The sequence below is a fragment of the Lipotes vexillifer genome, unplaced genomic scaffold (assembly GCF_000442215.2).
Source record: "Lipotes vexillifer unplaced genomic scaffold, Lipotes_vexillifer_v1.1 scaffold1094, whole genome shotgun sequence".
Lineage (NCBI taxonomy): Eukaryota > Metazoa > Chordata > Mammalia > Artiodactyla > Lipotidae > Lipotes > Lipotes vexillifer.
Window position 1 is genome coordinate 3,519,841 of NW_006792775.1, and position 6,076 is coordinate 3,525,916.

At 53.4% G+C, this 6,076-nt stretch overlaps 1 non-coding gene across 1 annotated transcript; it reads right to left on the reverse strand.

Moving 5' to 3' along the window:
• Positions 1-2,025: 2,025 nt before the first annotated feature.
• Positions 2,026-2,098, reverse strand: TRNAG-UCC (transfer RNA glycine (anticodon UCC)). Its single transcript has one exon. It is a non-coding gene; the product is annotated as a tRNA-Gly (tRNA).
• Positions 2,099-6,076: the final 3,978 nt, after the last annotated feature.

Sequence of the window (6,076 nt, forward strand, 5' to 3'; positions counted from 1 at the left end):
TTTTTTTTACAGAAAACCTCTGAACCTGCTTACTAGGGTCCATCATTATTGAAATCATATGAATACAGTGTTTTGAAAAATAATTAGGGTTTGGGTAATTCTGATACCTCATTCCCAAGTCTCAAAGATGACTGTCTGTTGGGAATTTGGAAACCATGATTGCTGACTTACTGAGGAAGGAGGGTCACACCGAGAGGCTGTGCCACCCAGCACCCGCGCCCAGGGCCCTGGAAGTCAGGACAAGAAACCAGCATGTTGTTTGAGCTCTTCCCTTGAAGGAATGAATGATCTCACTGCAGCCGGCAAAGCCTTTTCTTTCTTCCTGACACTTCCTTAAAATCACTTTAACTTTGATAGATGACATGACAACTGTGGGGCGTGGCCATTTTTATCCATTTCATTCATTTATTCAACAGACGTGATCATGTCGAGCCACTTGATGCCAGGCACTAGAAATCAGACAGTATATCAGGACGGCAGAGCTGTGTCCAGCGTCGAAACAGACAAGCAAACAAAAACTGCATCTGGTTTGAAAATCACATGTGTTGTGGCCACGAATGGCTCTGGAGACGGGCTCGCATCAGTTGGATCCCCTACATCAAGTAGTAGCTTTGAGGTTGCCCCGTGGCTGAGAGCTCCTCTCTGCCCTTCTGCTCGCCACCGTTACGCGGGACGGGAAATGAGTTTCCCCGGGGAGAAGCCAGAGAGAGGTGGACAGACATGAACTCAGCATCGATTAACTGATGAATCTGTGTGTCAAGCTAACAGCTCTTATGTGCATTTTGGATCTTTGCCTTGGAGGGTCTGGTTGTCCATCTTCACTGCTAACACCAAGTTAATTTGGAATCAAAGGCTTAGCATTTCATGCAGAAAAACCCAAAAAAACAAAAAACAAAAAACAAACAAAAAGCTGAAAAACTTTTTCCTTGAGATTGGCATGTGTTTTAGTTTGCTAGAGCTGCTGTAACAAAGTTCCACAGCCTGGGGGGCTTAAACAGCAGAGGTTTATTGTCTCCAGTCCTGGAGCCTGGAATCTGAGATCCAGGTGTGGGTAGGGCTGGGTCCTCCTGAGGCCTCTCTCCTCGGCCTGTAGACGGCCGCCTTCTCCCTGTGTCCTCACGGGGTCGTCCCTCTGTGTGTGTCTGTGTCCTTTTCTCCTCTTCTCATAAGGACACCAGTCCTATGGGATTGGGACACGCCCTAGTGACCTCATTTTTCTTTAATCACTTCTTGAAAGACCCCAACTCCAAATACAGTCACATTCTGAAATACTGGGGGTCAGGACTCCGACACATGAATTTGGGGAACACAGATCTGCCCGTGACAGCCTGCCTCAGCAGCGTCCTTGGCTATGATGTAGATACACCAGTAATCTCCCCCCACCTTCAGTGTTAACTTCCTGCCTATCACATTTCCATTTACAAGGTCTGACCATTGACTAGTCTAAGCTGGAACGGCCAGGGTGGACTCAAGGACTGCAGCATACGTTTTACCCCATTGAGAAACTTGTTTTAAAAATGAATCTGGGGCTTCCCTGGTGGCGCAGTGGTTGAGAGTCCACCTGCCGATGCAGGGGACGCGGGTTCGTGCCCCGGTCCAGGAAGATGCCACATGCCGCGGAGCGGCTGGGCCCGTGAGCCATGGCCGCTGAGCCTGCGTGTCCAGAGCCTGTGCTCCGCAACGGGAGAGGCCACGACAGTGAGAGGCCCACGTACCACAAAAAAAAAAAAAATTAAAAAAAAAAAAAAGAATCTGGAAATACCCGAGCTGGGGGCGGGTTCTCAAATCCCCATTTTTTAATGATATTTTTTACTACCATGCCTGAAGAATACCTACAGTCGTTTCTTTATCCCACGTTGGTGAGGTTGTAAATGGTTAATGACAGTTTGCCTTTATGTGTGGCTCCTGGCGGATTTCTCCAACCTGGCTTCTGACGCTGTCTAATTGTGCGTGTGTGGTTTTGGTTGTTGCTGTTGTTCTTTTGGGGTTTTTTTTGGCCGCGCTGCGTGGCTTGTGGGATCTTAGTTCCCCGGCCAGGGATCGAACCCGGGGTCCCAGCAGTGGAAGCACTGAGTCCTAACCGCTGGACCACCAGGGAATTCCCATCATCCTGTGTGTTTATACCATGTTTAGGGAGGCACCTGTGATTTTCTTGTGCTGTATAGATTTTCACACAACTGATGTTCATTACAGGCCGCTTCTCTAGATAGCATGTAAGTTTAGGTCAAAATAGCATGTTTTAGCAGGTGAGTCAGATCCAATGTGAAAGGAAAAGCATCCCCACATATGAGGCAAACTTACTTCCCACAAATGGAGCCTTGACTGCCTGCTCCAACCCCACGGTGCTCCTGCCCCATCCCACCCTCCTCACCCGACCCTGCCTCAGCTCCTCCGCTGCCCGCTGCCCAGGCAGCCCTCTGGCCATACCTTATCCTGGCCCGGATGAGAAGGTGCTGATGGCAGGGGTGGCTCCCAGCTTGGCAGGGACTGACGGGGAGCACGGTCACTGTCCCCTCCGGCCCAGCGTCCTCAGGACCTGCTGGCTGCGGTTCAGGACAAAGAAAGGGAAACGAGGCCCATTTCTTGGGCAGTGGGTGTTGGGGGGGGGATTATTTTTTTGGATCAAAATATTTAGACCTGAGTAATGCCTTCCTTGACCCAGGCAGCAGCAGAGTGTGTAATCACCCATGAAGGCTCCAGGCAGGGCATGAGGGGCAGGGCTGTGAAAAGGAGTTTGCCAATTCCCGGAAGAAGCCGGACAACTGGAACACAAATCCACCCACGCTGTGCTGGGAAGTGCTGCCCCAAGGGACTTCTAAGAGCTGAGGGCCAGAGAAAAGCCGGGCAGGCTCACAGCCGGAGCTCTGGGAAGTGCCCATCCCAGGGCCTGTCCGTCCGCGGTAATTCACAGGGCTGGCTGGTCTGGGCTTTCACACCGGGCAGGATGGGAACACGTGGGATCTCTTTACCGGGCTTCCCAGAGTGGGAGTTGTAGGCAGAGGCTTTGCACAGGGAGGATGGAGGAGGCATGGGGGAGGGCCCAGGGCAGGGTCTGCTCTCGGTCGGGAGGCGGGGCCTGGCAGCACTCTGTCCCTCTGCCTGTCTCTCTGCCTTGATCTCCAGCACCGAGCAGGTGGGCAGTCGTCACCTGTGGAACAACTGCTGTCCCCGGAAGGGTACCAGGGAGCCCACGTGGAGCAGTTCCTTCCTCCTGGACGGGTTGGGTGCCTCACTGTGACGCAGCCCACCCTGCAGGCTCACCTCGGACCAGGGCGGGAAGGGTCCGGATCACTCACACCCGACCTCATTCATGCAGGGCACAGTGATCTCTCGAGGGCCTACAGGGGGGGAAGGAACCGGACAGGCAGGATCCTGGGGAGGAGATAAGCCTTACAGCAGTAATTACCCCAGCATTTCTTCAATCACATGGTGAGACATGCCCCACTGGAAAGGATGGGAGCAAGGAGGGCTGACAGCAGTGGCAGCGCTGCTAACCTAGTCTGATGGGGGAGGGTGGTGGGCAAGATGGTGGTGCTGTGGCCGCCAGGTGTGGGCGGGAAGACCTGGCTGCCCCTCCGTGCTTGGCCCATCTTAATAAGCCTGGGAGGGCTCCTGAGTGAGCTTCCAGCAGCCCTGACCAGACCCCATCTCCTCCATCCCATTGAGCAGCCGGGGGACCTCAAGGCGTAAGATGTGGTCCCGCCCTGAAAGGAGAGGCCATGCCAGAAACATTCCCACTCTACGGGGTGCCCTAGACTTTTGGATCAACACCTCTGTCACTAAGTAAATTTAGAGCACCTTCCTCTATGTAACGGTGGGTGGGTAGATCTGTCCTGGTCCCTGTGAATGCAATCTTACTTAGAATAAGGGTCTTTGCAGATGTAATCAAGTTAAGGATGTCAAGATGACACCATCCTGCATTTAGGGTGGGGCCCACATAGAATGACTGTGTCCTTATAGAAAGAGGAGATGACGCAGATACACAGAGATCGGAGGGATGCGGCTGTAGGCCCAGGAGCGCCAAGGGGTTTTGGCCACCCCAGGGAGCTAGAGGAGCCACATGGGGCGGATTCTCCCTCTGAGCCTCAAGAAGGAGCCAACCCTGCCCACACCTTCATTTCGGATTTCTGGCCTCATTTCTGGTCTTCGTTTTGGATTTCTGGTGTTGGAGGTGCTTGATTAAAAAGTCTAGGGCCGGGACTTCCCTGGTGGCGCAGTGGGTGAGAGTCCGCCTGCCGATGCAGGGGACACGGGTTCGTGCCCCAGTCCGGGAAGATCCTACATGCCGCGGAGCGGCTAAGCCCATGCGCCACAACTACTGAGCCTGCCCTCTAGAGCCCGCGTGCCACAACTACTGAGCCTGCGCTCTAGAGCCCGCGTGCCACAACTACTGAGCCTGCGCTCTAGAGCCCGCGTGCCACAACTACTGAAGCCCACGCGCCTAGAGCCTGTGCTCCGCAACGAGAAGCCACTGCAAGGAGAAGCCCACGCACAGCAACGAAAAGTGGCCCCCGCTTGCCACAGCTAGAGAAAGCCTGTGTGCAGCAAAAAAGGCCCAACGCAGCCAAAAATAAAAAAAGAAATTAAAAAAAAAAAAAAAAAAAAAAAAAAGAAGGGCTTCCCTGGTGGCGCGGTGCTGGAGAGCCCGCCTGCTGATGCAGGAGACGCGGGTTCGTGCCCCGTTTCGGGAAGATCCCACATGCCGTGGAGCGGCTGGGCCCGTGAGCCATGGCCACTGAGCCTGCGCGTCCGGAGCCTGTGCTCCGCAAATGGGAGAGGCCACAACAGTGAGAGGCCCGCATAACGCAAGGAAAAAAAAAAAAAAAAAAAAGAAGTCTAGGGCCCCCAGGATAGGAGAGAGTACATTTCTGTTGTTATAAGCAGTACAGTTTACTACAGGAAACGAATACATTAAACATTCCCTACCAACATCCTATGTGCGCTCTAAGACCACAGAGCAGCTGGCATAAGGCAGGAGGAACCCAGGAAGAGGGGAAGATAAAAGTGAAATCCAGGGTCTTGGTTACCTGTGGGGTGGGGTGCAGGGGAGCCGGGCATGAGGTACACTAGAAGGCGTGATTGGTCCTGGCTTGTTTTATTTCTTAAGCGGTCGGTGGTGTGTGGGCGTCCACGTTATCTCGTTATTACTTTCACCTCTGTTCTTTTGTATAAATGAACTATTTCATAATAGACGTTTTTTCAGAGGGCGAAGGATTCGGAGTCAGGTGCTGAGTTCATTTTCTGCACATTCCAGCCTTCGGTTCAGGATGCTCACTTGGGGGTAAGTGGTGGTGGGGAGACGGGAGTGCTTGGCTCAGGTGGGCACACCTTATTGGACCCCCCAGGGGCCAGGGTGGGACCCCAGCTCCAGTCACACAGCTGGTCCCTATGGCAGTGCAGGGTCTTTCCAATAAGAGAGGAAAAGACGGGTCCTTTTTGTCAAATAATTTAACACCTGTTTACATTTAACTTAGATCTTTGAGCAAATATCTTAAACCCAGATGGGATTTAAGACAAAAGACATGCTGTCCTTGTTTAAAGGCTTGTGTGCTGGGGAATCCCCTGGCGGTCCAGTGGTTAAGACTCCGTGCTTCCACTGCAGGGGGCACGGGTTCCATCCCTGGTCGGAGAACTGAGATCCCGCTCAGTGCTCTTTGCGCCCCAGTCTCCATCCCTGTGGGTGGCAGAAAAACAGGTTCTCTCGCCCCTGACCTATTTCTCACTGTGTAAGATTAATATTACCTCTGGGAGCCAGAAGCTGAGCTGTGCTTCTGCTCGCCACATGGATGCTTACCTCCTTGCAGTGCCTTCCAGGAATACCTCCAAATACTGGCCAGCGTCTGCAGGATGCGGGCAGGAGTGGGGACCGCCGTGAATCCCCCTCAAGCCCTGTCCCTCAGCCTCAACCCAACAGGCCACCCTGGCTCAGGAAAGCCCGCCCGCAGCAGCCCAGGCTGAGTCAGATCGTGTTCCTCCCTGGTTTCTGACACACTTGGAATGAAATCCACAACTCACCCAGCAGCAGTCACACTGGCTGCCTTAGTGGCTCTCAAACCTGCCAGGCTGGTTCCTGCCC